Here is a 16,612-nt window from a genome sequence, read left to right on the forward strand (position 1 = left end):
AAAAGGCAAAATGTTTCTCTTCAGGCATTGGGAGGATCTGTTACATTAATTGCAGTCTGCTCTGAATATATAAATAGACATCAATGGAAACCTCCTGACGCTGATCCAAAGCCCAATTAAATCTGTGATAATTTTCTGTCTTGAGTAATTTTAATGTCAAACTGAATTACTGTGTAATTAGCAATTGAATTCTCTGCTGCAGCTAAAATGAAAACGTGCCAGATCTCTCAAACAAGTGTATCATTGGCCCCATGTGCCAACACGATCACTTACACATGGATGCAGAATAAGCCATCTGTCCAGCGTGCACTCTCGTTGCTAGTATCTTGCATCAAGAGCTAGCACCAAGTGTTTTCAAAGTGTTTTTGAAAGTCAACTATGTGATAGATGCAAAAGAATGTTCACATTAAATGCCCAAATGGTATGCAATTATTGTGTCATCTTCCCCATTCAAATGCTACAAGGGTCTGCATATTCAGAAAAAAACATTGTTCATCTCTAATACTCATGGATTTGTGAATTTCTTCCTACAGATATTCTACTGATCAAATTTATTGTAGATAATGAATTTGAAAATACTGGTGAAAACCAGCTTCAAGCATTAAATTGTGGGTTTGGATTTTCTCAGAGAAACAACATCCAGAAAGTTTAAGAAACCAAAATGAAAATAACAGTACAAATTTAGACAACCTCCTTGTAAATTTGTAGAAATTATTGGAAGTCTCAGATTGCAAATATAAGTATTAGTGAATATATTAAATAATGGAATAAGATTTTATTTCCATTAATAATTCAAAATAATTAAGTTTATAAACAAAAAAATCTGGTGAAAGGGCTATCTGTGTACCTACATTGTCCTTAAAAATTTAATATCAAATAAGTTACCGACTGCACATCACCCTTCAAAAAGAGAAAAAAATACCAAAAAATGTAATTCAAAGCCCTGACATTGAAATTGCTACTGGCTCCACACAGAAAATTCTGAATACCATCGAAGAGTTATAATGGTCATAATTATGTGGTACAAAGCTGAGTCCAAATTTATAATGCAGTCCATTCCTATGGGTTATGCAGTCCCTTTTTCTTTTTTCCCATGAGGCATCTTTCATCATGTTTTTTCTCTTTTCCACTACTGCATTAGCACATTGGTCTCCTTTTTCTCTTCACATTCTTTGTTTAACTTTCTCTCTGTATTTGTGGGTATATCTTTTTCCATACCAGCACCCATGCTATTTGGCATGGTACACACTTGGATGTGTTTCCTCTCTTCTCATTCTGCTTCTGCTTCAGTCCCTTTATTCTCTATTTGGTTTCATCTTTCCCATAACCTGTAACATTCCTTTTCATCTTCCCTGAATCCTCTTGCCTTTTCTACCTGAACAGTTCACCTTCTTTATTGCCATGTACACAACTGAGCTTAGATTTTCAGATTCTACTCCCTTCCCAGTGTCTCACTGAGATGCTTTTTCTCACCCATGTTAACCTTTTTCATCTGTCACCCATGAAATACATCACCTCCTCTTATGAGCTCTGGAAGGGCAATGGAGAATACAGCCAAAACCTCCTGGCTCACTCTGCGGAGAACCAGAGTGGGGATCTTAGAGCAGGGCACCGCCTGGTACAGGAGGTTTCTTTTCCCAATATCAACCCTACTACAGGCTTTCTCCGTCTACCAACTTAGGTTATTTCTGCACTTCAGTTTTAAAAGAAGCAAACAGCAAAATATTGACTGTCTTATGGTTAAGAGTTGGTTTTTACCACCAGCTTGATTAGAACAACAAGATGCAAAAAGCCTCAAAAATAAATGCAAGTGCAGCATTAAAAATGAAGCCTTGTTTGTAATCTCTCTAATGACACATGGAAAAACCTGAATTATCAAAAGCTGAGTAGCTCAGTGTATAAGTGGTTCACGGTACAGAGGAAGACCTCAACAGTAGTATACTGTGGGAGGCAGAATATAGCCAAAGATACAGGGGAGGTTAGAGCTTGTTATCCTTTTAAAAGGAGCTGGTTGGATACACCCTGGGGAACACAGGTGGGCATAGATCCACTTCACCCAAGAGCTATGTACTTAGCTGTCATTCCACTTAAGTACTTTCCAGCTCCACAGGTTAAAACATCCTTCTCATTTACAAATGTAATGAGGAAGGTAAGAAATGATTTTTCTTTAGTTTAGGGCAAAACATAGTTTATACATAATTATTAAATAAAAATACCATGATATAGATCTAAAAGAACATAGTACTGTGTGCATATGTAATGTACAGTTATACGAACTGCATGTACATATAAAAAAAATGCAGTGTACACACTTCTGTACCCATAAGATGTGTTTTATTATTTTTAAAATTCACATTTTCATCTCTCTTCACTTTTGTATGCTTTCAAAACCACATTTTGTTTTTAACTATGTGTTTAAGACAGCAATTTTCTTATTCACTAGTAAACTTATATCCAAGAATTTGCATTTTCATGTCTATTGTTTCTTCATCCTTACTTAATTTTCATTGATTTGTATTGGTTGTTGGTGTGGGTTTTTTGGTTTGGTTTGTTTTGGGTTTTTTTGTGGTTTTGTTTTTGTTTGTTTGTTTATTATTTCCAGAGATGTGTTCCTGCTGACTTAAACTTAAGAGGACAGGTCCTTGAACGGGGAGCAAAAAAGGGCCATCTTTCCCATATTTTTGACCTCCTGGTTAGAAAAGATTGTTTTCAAGACAGCTGCCCTTTTCTTAAGCCGAGGCTTTTCTCAGTCACCGATTTTTCACACTGGAAATACTCACCTTTCCACATTTTAGTCAACATTATTGATGAAAATCATGGAAATTTGGAATGTGTCACAAAATGACTGACATAATTTTACAGTAATAAGAAAATAAAGTGGATTTCTCTGCATTTGTAAAAGGTTGTCATTCAATTATTCTACAGTAGATGGCATTGTTTAACAGAAGGAAAAGAGAAAAAATTGAAGACACATGGATTTAATGACATTTATATTTGCTTCTAACTTTCTGGACATCATTAAATGAATTAAGAAATAAGCTAGGAGAGCTGCAATGAAAATCACTGTGGCCTTTGGCAGAATGAAAGTATTAAATGGGTTTCCAAAGGAAACTTACATCTGGGAAGACTTAGTCTGTTCAAGACACCCCCTCTGTGTTCAGATGTAGATCTGTGCGTCAGCATGTTATGACATAATGCATTTTGCATTTCTTGTAAAGATTAACTGCTAGCTCCAAAATCCTCTGGAAAAGGAAAGCTGATTTGTGCTAAAGCACTGGCAAGAAACATATAGAAATAACAAGGTTATAAAAAAGCTGACTTAACTGCTTCTAGACTTGTGGTAAAACAGTCACATACTTGCCTTAGCCAGCTTTTCTTATTGTTCCCTAAACATATATATTATCTTAAGATTTAAAAACATATTAGAACTCAACAGTATTCATCTGTGGAAATGCAAAATCTTATTCTTCTTCCCAAAGCCCTAAATATTTTAGCTATACAGCACTTCTCTGCAGTTACTGTAAAGGTTTGTTGGAGATTTTGTACAAAACTATGTTTAATATTTGAAAGCCTGACTAACTTTGCATTTATGCTGTTTACTGAGCATTCACATTTTTAAAGATTTTGCTGTGAGTAGCATTTCCCTGGACCAGCGTAAAAAGTGAGAAAAAGAAGAAAAGGCAACATAAGCTTTGTCATATGCTGATTTTTAATTATTTTCTATTTTCTAAGTAGCCATATGTAAGTAAGACCAATAATGTAATGTTTTTCTAAGTAGCAGCTGTATGTAAGCAGACGAATAGCAAAAGCTGAAAGGAAAATCCCCATTTAGTCTCAACGGACCTGTGTGGTACGTAGAAAGAGCCCAAATGTGCACAAAAACAAATATGATTGTGGTAGGCCTGAAGGGTGACAGACGTCATATGGATCATAATCCTGATTCCCAGGGAGGTGAATGGGAATTTGTTGTCTAGTGCTATGACCTGAGAAGATGACCTGTTTTATAGTTGCTTTTGGCTTTGCATTTGTGCAAGTGCCATGATCATGACAACTACATTTATATGGCAAAAGGGAAAAATCTCCTAATAGTATCCTCAAAACCCGCAGCTTTTCCATTTTGGACAAAGCAAATGTCCAGCTATTGCCTTAGTAGCAGACTCATATATCCCATTTGCAGAGATATGACTAAGTGGTTAGAAATTAAAGAACATCTTGAACTTGTCTGGTTCTGTCTCAGAAAGGGCAATAGTCCACACGAGGTGATTCACTACCCTCCAGCAGCCGCTGGATGGTAGCTTGGGAAACAAAACCAAGGAACTTTGATCTGTGAGAATCTGATAAACACAATGAGTCAAGGAAACAGATTTTGCTGTTATTTAAAGTGAATCTGGCAAAGGCTAAAGCACTGAGATGAAAGAGGCCCTTGCCTCTAACTTTGACTAAATATAAATTCTGTTGAAGCTAAGAAGGGTCTTTCTGTTGCTTTTTGTGGACTTTTAAATGTACAATGCCTGTGCTTCCTTACTCTGACCAGGTTTTGGTGATTTGTTTCATGGGATGACTACTTCAAAATGTGTTTTTAAATTTCTTCTATAACAAACACATCCATTTATTGTGTATTCCAGCACTGTTTAGGAGATATATTGTTCTTTTTCAGTGGAAATGCTCTAATCCTCTCCTGCACTGGAGTAGAGAGAGGAATCCATCTCAGCGTCTGCAGCATAGCAGCTTTCCATTTACTGAGCAGAAAAGAATGCCACAGTGTCTACCTCAAAGCAAATGGTTTGGGCTCCCTGTCTGGTATTATGATGATGTTTATAAGAAAATCAAACATACTTGTTCCATCCCGTGGTCAGTAATGGAAACAAAGAGACTCATAATGAACTAAGTGGCTTGCTGAGCCAGAATGGCCTGGTTTGTCAAGATGTTCTCCTGTCAGGTAAGTGCCGAGTACTGAGAGTGTCAGTTTCAGAGAGGAGTCAGGAAAAGAGGCAGAAATGTAAGAAAATAAATGGTTTAATAAGATTATATTTTTTTCAACTGTAGGGCCTACAGACATTCAGCTGTAATTGTCTTAACCAGCTAACTAATTGAATCCATTCACATGGTGCATGAGGGACAATTAGGGTGTACCTATCTGTTAAATATTTGCAGATTTAATAGTACTGATGCTCGTCCTCCATTTGACTGGAGGTAGCAGGAATGAAACTTTGATGAAACACTTAAACTCAGGCTATGAAAAATCGGAGCAGGTCCATCTTAAAAATCCTTTCCTGGTCCATGTCCTTTAGGAGGAAGAACTGCTATTGGGTGGAATGGAAAAGGAGTATGAATGAAAGGTTCACAGATTTCTCGAGTTTTATAACCAAAAAAAGATGGCTACATCCTGTGCTTTCACTCTGAAACCAGAGCTTTCTTACTTCTAGGGATGCTTGTCTGCCAAAAAAGCTGGTGCTTGAACAGTTCTGCCACTGCACTAGTCCCAGATGTTTTCCTCTTTATTTAAACTCAGTGCAAGAAATAGAAAGCAGCAAAAAAGAATGGTGGTTAATCATAATACTGCACTTGTCTGTCAGAGGTATTACAGAAAGGAGACATGCACTGTTTCAGTAGCAATGTATAGAAGAGGCTGGATTCTCAGGCAAATGATCATTATGTCATACAGCCAAACTGTCCTTGCGCTTGGACCTACCCAATCTGTCTTTCAGATTACAAAATGGAACACACACCCCCAAGAAATCAGGCCTGCACTGGTACAAACAAGTGTTTGCATTTTAAACAAGTCATTGCTTGTTCCATTCATTTGTCTTTATAGGCTCCAAATGCTGCAACCATTCTGCAGCTTTTAGAAATCTTAGAAATATCAGGATTATAAAAATAACCTTATGGCATATTTGCTACCAATTAAAACACAAAATGCCTCTATTTTCCTTGAAGATTACTGAGTTTTTCCTGATCTTTCAAAGAGTGATTTATGAAAGAACTCTAATTTTTCTCCTTTCTCTTCAAAGGTCTATTGCTCTTCTCAAAGGTAATGTGGTCTAAAGTGGGTGAAGCTGTCAAATTGTTCTGCCTCAATATTCATGTTTCACAAATTGTTCTATTCGGGCATGCATGTTGATATCCTTGAATTATGTTCTTCATGCAACTTTTAAAGGTCACCCGGCCCCGTAAGTGTTGCTTTGAAATGGGGACCAGTGATATCCCATCAGCAGTATTGCTACACAACAGTCCCACTAGCTTCAGCTGGTGTTGAGCATAAAAAACAATGGAAGAAAAGTTTTCTTGTTTCAAAACAGCTAATAGGAAAACAAAGTGCAAGGAGGGTTTTTTGTTTGTTTAGTTGGTGGGGGTTGTCTTTGGCAGAACAGTGACTTCAAACTGACTCATACAAGGGGCAGTGTAGAGCAGATTGCTGTATGTCTATCACCTTGCTGCTTTCTTTGGGGCTGCTCAGAAAATTGTTGCACCTGTTTCTAAACACTGAGAAAAACATCTTATAGGTGCAGGAGATGGTTATGCTCCTTTTGTTGTTAGCTATTCCCTGACAACATCATGGCCTAAATTGTTTGGGTTTTCTTTGTAAGGGAGGAAGATATTCCTGAATGACCATCTATATTGAGATGTTATTCTAGGATTTCCTCTCCAAAGTCCTCTCTAAACAAGCTGACTCTGTAACTCAGTTATATTTACACTCCTGTCTTTTTAGCAGTAATGGACCTCTTTTGCTATACTCTGCATAATGTGTATCATTCCTTCCTGATTAAGGGTGAACACTGCCCATCAGAATCTCCCTTGATTTTACTGGCCTTTGCACATTTTTTTTCAGTCACTCTTCCAACTGTTGGTAAAATGCCTATGAGATTTTTCCATCCTCTCAGTTATTACAATATTTTTTGGCACATCAACTTTTGTGCCATTTGATGTCACTCTAAAAATAAGCAGCAATCTGCAATTGCTTTTTTTGTGGCTATTTAGTTGTAATGCTGGAACAAATTCTCAGTACTCTGCAGTAATCTGATTTTAATGTGCTTCTTGTCTTTAGAGTGAATGATGCCAAATGTCAGCAAGACTGGTGTCTTAAACCAAGCAGTAACTGACATACATTCCAGGTCTTATGTGATTACATATGATTTTATAAATTTATTAGTTTCTTTAAACATATATCCTGCCCACTCCTTGGGCAGTCAATACAGACTTCTACAGTCGAGTCCAAGTATCAAGGTAATCTTAATTTTGAACACTTGAACACATGTATACTTCTAATTTTATTCCATAAGAAGCTGGCCTAATGTATTTCTAAAGAAAAGTGATAGCTTCAAGCTCAACATTACTAGTATCAATGAAGTGGAAAATTTAACAAAATCCAGCACATTTTTCCAGAACTTTATATCCAGAGTATATCTCAAAAACATACTTCTGCATTTCTGATTTTCCCTAGGACAAGGAATAGTTTATAATACTGGAGGGTTCTTTGCAACATTTCTTGCAGTAGGTCTGTCCTGGCATGAATAAAGAAAAACTGGAAAAGTCATTATGCACAAGCAGGTTTCCCAGACTGTACAACCTCTCTGACAGATCCAAAGCACCATGAAAGTGAGATTCACCTTCTGAGCTGCTAAGTGAAAGGGAACCACTGGAAACTGATCACTGTTACACCTTGCTTTACATAGCACCTCCTGTAAAACACTTACTGTAACTACATGATACTTTAAGCATCTCTCAAGATAAAACCCAAAGGCTCTGGTGGGTGGGTGGGTAGGAAGTATGACATTTGTTTTTCATTACCTAACTTTGTAATTAAAGCAATTTTTATCAGGTGATTAAAATTTCAAGTGGGATATGATCTTCCCTTTCCCCTTTGCTCAGTGAGAGGGCTAGCAACTTTATGAAATACTGTTTGTGTGTTTTGCTTTGGAAGAAATCAGCTTGATTCAATGCTTCTCTCCTGAGACTGAAACAGATGAGAAATCTAACAATGCAGTATAGTACATATGGCAATATCATTTATATTTTCAGATGCGTTGGACAATGTCAGCCCCAGCATATCTTCATGGCCATAGTGAATTTACATCAGAAATGAAAACAGCGGCAGGGGCTCAAATTCTACAATAATTTAACTCCCCACACTATTCTCTTGATTTCTCTGTAATTTCAGAAGTTGGAAGTAAATGAAGAGTTTGGTTCTTGTATTCCATATTCCAGTGATGGATGAATGAACTCTGGCATCTTGTCTAAAGAAAATAATTGCATCTTTGGCTGCCAGTAAATGAAAGATACTTCTAATTCAGAAGGCTGGGGACAGGGGAGATTGAGCGCATAAAGTATCATTAACCTAGTTGCATCTGCTTGTATCTGTTTGCACTCATTCATTATTTACTCCAATTTGTACTAATTCACCCCACATCCATTTTGGACAGTTTGTTGGATACAGATGGCAGTATTTGAAATTCTTCTTTATCTGCCTCATAGAGAATAATAAAATGGCTATTTTTACACTGGATACAACGTTCTTATTGTCACTTTCCTAAGGCTACCAAAGTCAGTATTGTGAGGGTTTTCTCGGGGTACAAATGACAATTTTCTTAATTTTGGGGCAACTTTTAAGCAGCAAGTTTTATGCCTATTTTTCAAGTGTGAAGAGCTAAGGATCTTCCTAACCAATACCCTCATCAGGTGAAAATCCACACTTCTGGTCAGCTGAAGAGCCTTCAAACACAGAGCTGACTTTTTATTAACATCAGAGGTCAGAGTCATTGCTACTGAAGTGGCAGCCTGAAGTCTGGCACACATTTAGTTCTCCCTGCTCTGTGCAGCAACAACGCCTGCTGGCACAGGGTGAGAATAAACAGCGCTGTGTAGCAGAAAAGGGCTAGAACCAGAATTTATGTGCTGGACCCCTTAAAAGGTATGAGTGGAAGAGCCTGAGACACAGGACACCTTATAACTGAAGAGACTCTGTACTTTTTTTTGACTCTTCACTGAAAGAAGATTACAACACTCTTTCCTCAGCTGCACTATTAGGATAAGAATCAGTTGGACTTGAATGCCTCTCTTCTTTCTTTTTCCCTCCCCCTACTTCCATATTTATGCTATTCTGTTCATACAAAAAAAGAGGGATCAACAAAGAAGACCACCCTGCCAATGACTAAGCCACCAACAGCCTTTGGATATTGTGCACAGAATCTTCAAAATGTCTGAGTGGATTTCAATTGCTCTTTTCAAAGATTTGCAATTCCCACTACACAGCCCATTGTTTTTTTTTCTCTAGGACATTCTTCTCTTAAACAGCTGGCACAGAATGACTACTGCTCTGTAGGAAAACAAGCCAATACCATACAGCAGATGTAAAGCCAAACAGAGAAAAAAAAAGTGATTTTTTAAAGAGAGCCTCTCATGAAAATAGAAGTGTTTTTAGAGATAATATGAATTCTATTTTCACTGCTTATAGCTGAAGGAAAGCATGGGGGATGTAGTTCATTCTCCTTTGATGCTCAGAGTGGATATTACACTGAACATCACAGGAATGATGAGCGATGCTTCCTGCATTTTTCATTAACTTTGTTTGGGTGAGCAACTGTTTCTCTCATGTCTGTTTGAAAAAGTAACTGCGATTTTGCTCTTGCCTCTTTTCCTAAAAGAAAGTGGAAGGAAGGAAAAGAGAAGCAGCACAAAGGGAAAGAATAAAGAAAAATAGATATTTGCAGCAGACACCCACTGCTCACTGGGCGTGAACTGCAGGGAATTGCAGTGGGAACTAATTATGTCCAGAAGTTTCCCAAGAACTGGCAATGTTGGATTGCTGTGGGAAGGCAGTTCCAGACACAGATCATTCTTTCATATCTACTGCTGCAAACATGCACAGGATGTTCCTGTGATTCTGCTGCCCTTCACAGTGCTGGGGTTGGATCTAAAGCAGAGCCTGAAGGCACCATTGCAGCCCACAGAGGTTTTGCACATGGAAGGAAATTTTTGCTGCCTGGCAGGATAGGAAAAGTGTCTGTGCCACCCTCCAAGATGGAATTCACAGTGACTGGAAGAGACAATAGCTGCAGAAAGGGATGGGTTTCCTGTGGCTATGGATATCTTTGTGTTATATTGAAGGCCATCCTGGTACAAACTCAGGTAGAGTCTTAAAACTACAAGTCACATCCCCCATTTCTTGAGAACTGTATGGGTGCTTCTTTAGCTTTAAGAGAAGGCCGAGGCTTTCAAAATAACAAAACATGTTCAGCTTAAAATATATATCTTTCCATCATGATCATCACATTCTTGCTGTTCAATATTTTGTGCGTGCTTTCTCCTCCCTGGCATACACCTCTTCATGGAGTACTTGTGGGAATTAAAGCAAAGAAAAATGTGCAGACACTGTTACAGGAGGTACCGTTTTCACTCTCATTCTGATAGTTCATGTTTAAATGAAGGGTTTGATGTAAATCAGGGAAAATAGAAGTAGTCTCTTAGCTAATCTGAAAGGAATCTCTTCTGCTAAACTAAACAAAGCCAGAAGTCCCAGAGATGAAGTTTATCCAAACTAAAGCCAAAAAATGGTTATTGTTGGAGGGGGTTATATCATGTTTTCCATTGTCATTTTGACATGAAACAGGCAGAGGCTTCCACTTCACAAACTTGGAGACAAGAAGATTGTCTCTGAAGTGAAAATAAATAAATAAAAGCAGCGGTTGGAAGTAGGATAGGTTTTCTAAAAGCAAAATGGAGAGAAACTTCCTTTACAAAGTACAAGATGAGAAAAAATACAGACTGCTTGAAAGTGTAAATGAAAAATATCATTTACTGTGCCTCTGCATGAAAGATGAATTGCTCTACAATGTTGGAACTCATTCCTCCTTGCACATTTACAGTGTTTAAGACCGGATAAGCACACATCTCTAACTCTTATACTTACAGAAGAGACTTTCTGACTCCTGTAATATATAATTTTTTACTGTCTCTAAAGATTCAGAGATCAGTTCATTAGCCACAGCCAGGAACATGGTTAATCTTTGAAACTCTTATAGAGTCTCAAAGCAATGCGAGAAATATTAATGGCATGGTCCCTATACATAAATACGGAAATTTCCCTGAAACACAAAGCGTCTGACTGTGCTGAATGGAGAAAGATCAGGAAATTCTCTGGGAATTCCTTACAGATTTTTCCAGGTACAAACCACCTCTTGTCAGGGAAGCTGGAGAGAGGACTGACAGTAAAGCTACACAAAACCTGTACAAATCAAAAAATTCAAAGAAAGAAAGAAAATCTATGGAGAAGTTGCTGTCCTGCAGCAGTAACTAAACCGGGGTACTGGCTCTGGTACCAAGTAGTAGCATGGCCATGGGAAGCCAAATGCAGTGAGTCATGATACAGCATCTCTGTAACAAAGATAACATCACCATGGGCCACACAGCCCCAAACAGCCTCCTCTCCAAAAAGAATCCATTAGATCCCCTAGGTTGGAGATGGGCAGCAATCCAAGGGCCAGGGGCTGTAGCATTCTTCTGCATCCATCCATGCACCCCTCAACATCATGACCTGAAGGTATAGAAGCAAAATACACTTCCACTTTCTGCACCACTCCTGGAGAAGGAATTGCATATATGAACAGTTCTCCTTTTGCACAAGGTATATTATCATAAATACGTCAAAGGAGGGGTAGGCTGGTAAAGAACTGCAGCAGGTAAAATGATGACACTATAATTTTTGTTCCTGTTTGCGTTGAAGGTTATTTTTCAATCCAAAATCACAACATTTCAAAATTGTGGACGTACAGGTGGTAGGTACTGAACCCTAAACCATGTTAGAGTTGTGCAATTCACCAACCTACCACAAGGAGAATACTCTTATGGTTGTCCTGTTGAATCAGAAGATTAAATGTACACTTTTCAAGTATGAGTTTTGTTTTTTTTGGGGTGTTGCCAAAAATAAATTAATTTTTGGTCCATCACCTAGAATTTCTGCAATGATGTGGGAATCTAACCCAGTTACTTCAACCCAACGCACTCCCTCCCCCCCCCCCCCCCCCCCCCCCCCATTTTGTTAACATCTTATCTTTGCCATGGCCAACAGGTTTTGTTTTCTTAGCCAAGAACTTTGCCTAGTTTCTTAAACAAACATGACTAAAGGCCAGCATAAACTGAAGTATTAATGGACATGACCATTGCACTAATTTCCACTTCTGTGGGTTTTGATGAATTATTACTTCAAACCAACAAATTAAAATTTGCAACTCTTACAGCAGCTGTGGCTTGTGCTCTTCTCCAGACTACTAACCTACCACAAAAAAATCAAAAGCAATATAATTTTCATGGTGCCCACTCCTGGGAAAGCACACTTTGTTTCCCCCTACAGTTAGGCTTCACCTTTTAACTCTGAGGAGATAGCTTTTAATCCAAAATGCTAAATGACAGACTGCATCATTTCCATTAGTGACCTACAGCATACTTTCCTAATTATGAAGTCAGGTATTTCCCATTTTCTGCACAATTCTGATTAAAACAAGGTTTGGACAATATTAGTACATAACTGGAACAATGACTAACGGATCCATGTCAATCCAGTTTATCAGCCGGTCTGTGAAACAAAAAGTGATAGTAATTCACTCCTTTCCTTCTCTTGAATGGGATCTATTAAACCTAGCATCCAGCGAACACATCTGTTGTATAAGGCTAGCACCAACTAAGATTTTGCATGTGACACCTGGCTGCCTATTGCAAACCTCAAACCATTTGCAGAAGCTGGAAGAGGAAATAGGATCTGCTTGTAACCTGCAGCACTAAGACTGGAGCAAATATAATGACTCTGAGGCATCAACAGTAATATTCATACCAGAGACAACACCCTTCTACCTCTTCTTCTTCCCCATGTGATAAAGGAGTGGATGTTTCCAACTCCACCTCCTCTTTTAAAAAATCAGTCTATGTAGATTTGGCCTCAAATCAGAAACAAATCTGGAAAATAATGGAAAGGATATATAATGGTCTCATTTTCCTAAAGCTAATGTCTTCCAGGGATGTGTGATTTAAAATGCCTTTACGAAATTTGTCATATTTCCAAGAACATATATATAATGTTTAGAGGGGTGGATTCCCCAGGCTTTCATTTAGCATGACTTTTCCAGACCAGAAAGGAATGTTGCAGTTTTCCTAAGTGTAACCTTGCCTGCCATGTGCTTGGCAAAAAACTGTTAAGAAAAATGGAAGAACAACAGTAAACCCCCAACTTTCATACCTTCACGTAGCCCAGGTTACTTATGATGGTGTTATTATCTGTTGGCATGCAGACATGCTTCATCTGGTTTTACCTTCCAAACACTGAAGGGAGATTTTTCTGTATTACCGAAATCTTTGAGGAAAAAAAGTTTTCACTAATTAAGGGTAGTCATTACCCTTAAATTAGTTAATTTATCAACAAAGAATGCCTATGTGCATTGTTGCATATAGGTAAGTGTTAATAATGTCAGTCTGGCAGTCTCATAAATGCACTGCATCTGTGCAATAACTGTCCACTTCATTACCTATCAAATCTTTATAAATGAATTATAGAAGAAAGCAAAATGGCTAAACCAAGGTGTTTACAAGATTTCCTAAAATATCAACCTTCTTTTCTAGGGGATCAGAAGTGGATGCTCAGCATAAAAAGTTCTCTGCCTCCTGAAACCTACAAGGAGCGGTTATATTTAATTTTAAAACTGCAATTGTGACTGAAAGTAATTTGAAAGGTCAATAAGTCTTCTCAGAGATATTTCAGGATTCAGTCATTACCTCAGAAATCAGCTTCCTGACCAAACATCCAAGATAATATTTACATTACAAGGAAAATGCTTTAATTACATTAGAACAAAACAATATTTGGAATAGTAAGGAAGGGTTTCTGGCTCTACTCTCATACTGCTTTTAGAACAGTAGAATTTTCTTGATCACCTCAGTTAAGTTCCTTAAGGACGATGCAGTGTATGTATGGTAAGTGTCACACTTCAGGTGACTGAGAAGTCCATTAGCCATCTTAGATGCAGCTGAGACAGGCCCAAATCCATCTGACCTCCCTTTTGGCACCAATGAGTGTGGCTGTGCATGTGCTTCCTTTGTACCTGGTGGAACCTACCAACTACCTCTAATGTAGCTAACATGCTAAAAATTATGCTGTCTTCTGGAATTAGCTGTCTTAATTGACTCTAGAAACTCAAGATAAATAGGATGAATGTAGGCTGTAAGGCTAGCATATACTTGCACAAATCGTGGTGGCTGGTAGAGGACGGATTTCTTTCCTAAAGAACCATTCCAAATTCTTACACTTTTTGTTAGTTTAATATGCAGGATGTAAAAGTGCCTTCAAATGCTGGAATTGAGTATACATTGCTGGAATATGAATTATCTGTCATGTCTGAAGCACCAGCTTTATTTAATGTCGGCCACTAGGAGGCATTTTATCTTGAACAGTTATGACTTGCAAATGCATTATGCTAATTGGACACACATCAGGAAGCCTGAATTGTGTCAAGGTGATTTCACATGCAGGCTAAAAGCATCCTAGGAGGTTACCAGGATAGAAGTCACAGAAAATTCCTTGTTCCACAATATCCAGCTCCTGAGCTTTTGAAGAGGTTCAGCCTGAGGGCGTACTCAAATGCTAGTATTTCCTAGCTACTACAGCAAGACAACGAAACCCATAGCCCGGAGGTACATCTGACTGTCCTAAACTTAGTGTATACTGAGCAGTTTCCTTAATGTCTTGCCAAGTCTTGTCTCCTGCCAGGTTTTTCCAAGGAAAATTTTGTATTGACTTACATTTGATACTAACCATATAAATATTTTTCTTGACAAGAGGGAGCATTTTAGCATGTCTGGAAATTCTCTTATGAATTGTGGAAAATTTGGTTTCCCAGTCCATTGCTGCTCTGCATGTGAATTAGTGATACTAATAATCTACTCCTTCAATTATTATTTTCTGTGAGAAAAGGATATCCAAATATGTGGAAAGGAACATTCCAAAGAGAGGACAGAGTCAGATATTTTAAGGGATAACTAGTGTTTTATCAGTGTCTCTGTGAAACCACATCCCTGTAAGTAGTATGGAAGTTAGCCCAATAAGGAAATGTTACTACACCATGAAACAGGAATGTGGCAAAGAAATGAGAATACACCCTCACATTTCATTTCTATATTGTTCTTCTACCCCAAATTTACCATTTCTTGAGTCAAATATCTGTTGTACCTCAGAAGTGTCCAGGGGTACTACCACAGTGAGGGTAAGAGACCTGAAATTCAGAGGGGATTTACTTATTGGGAGAAATAAAACTGGTGTTCCTTCTTTTTATATTAGCTGGTCCCTTAGTACTTGCCCCTCTGAACATAGGTATATACATTTATATATAAATATAAAATATACATAATGCATATTAATTGTATGCACTATGTTACTTGTGCTATAAGCAGAGAAAACTTACAGCATACATTTGATCAAATTTTACAACATTTTCTTCACCAAGGATTACTGAAGGAACAGCTTATGTACTGGGAAAGCAGAAAAACATCAGTTCACAGTATATTATGTTTCTCTTCTAAAGAACATCTTTATGTTCTTCTTTTTTTTTTTAAAAAAAAAAAAGCCCTTGCAAGGCTTAGCCTGTGTCTGTGCTGCTTGATGAGGGAGGCTGGTATTTGGGCATGCTGCTGTTGTAGATGACGTTACCTGATTTGCTCATGCACAGAGCCCCCTGAGCTCAAACTGCTCCACTGCTAACAGCCTGCTGGTGGACTCACAGTCACCCTCCTTGTCAGAGGTGCCTCTCCAGATATGCTGCAGCAGATAGATTTGCCATGAAATGGCTAAAGTAATCATTTTCATGATTTGTATCATAGAGTTGGGTAGGGTGTTGTTTTAAAGGCATTTGGCTTTACTGCACTACGGTTTATTTGGCTGCTGCTTACTAAGTTGTCTGTAAGGTTATTCATTGCCTTGATGCAGGAATAAATACATTGCAGATATTTTCTATTTACAAGAAAGGAAAATGTGTTATCTTGAAGCTCTGGTTTACAATGTCTGGCAAGTAGAACACAGCACATCCAAAAAAGTCCAGCTGTACTTGTGGAATGTCATCTGTTTAACTGAAATACTCATACCAAACTTATCTTCACTCTAAGTTGAATTGTTGTATGCAAAGTATTTTTTTCCCCCTCTAAATTCCATGTACATTTGGGTTTTGGTGTTCCCGTTCTCCATAAACACACACATACTCCCACAGAATCTCAGATATGATCAGCTGCTAATCAGTCTCCTGAGGGACTGAAACAGCCTGCAGATGCACAATTCAAACTATTGCAGCTGAGGGAATTAATTTACCCTCCTGCGTTATGACTAAGTAAAAGTCCCATAAGCTGACATATTTTCATATACCCTCTTAAAAATGTTTCATTAAAACTGGTTAGAATTTTAAGCCTTTTTTTTTTGCATGCAAATTGTTTAAAGAAACCCCCACGGTGCCAGTGGAAAACACACAAGTACAGAGGAGAACTTCAAATAAAAAAGCTGGAAGCAAAGACTTATTGCTTGTGACAAATAACTTCATGGCAGCACAGAGTTAAACAGTTAAAATGGTATTCCAAGAGTTAAAAGAAA

General features: G+C 38.0%; 1 protein-coding gene across 1 annotated transcript in view; it reads right to left on the reverse strand.

Moving 5' to 3' along the window:
- Nucleotides 1-16,612, reverse strand: part of COL3A1 (collagen type III alpha 1 chain) — a 51,159-nt gene that overhangs the window by 34,018 nt on the left and 529 nt on the right. The gene's annotated exons all lie outside the window — the stretch shown is intronic.

This window comes from Pezoporus occidentalis, unplaced genomic scaffold (genome assembly GCF_034315485.1).
Source record: "Pezoporus occidentalis ecotype Australia unplaced genomic scaffold, CSIRO_AGI_Poc_V1 ctg143, whole genome shotgun sequence".
Classification (NCBI taxonomy): Eukaryota; Metazoa; Chordata; class Aves; order Psittaciformes; family Psittacidae; genus Pezoporus; species Pezoporus occidentalis.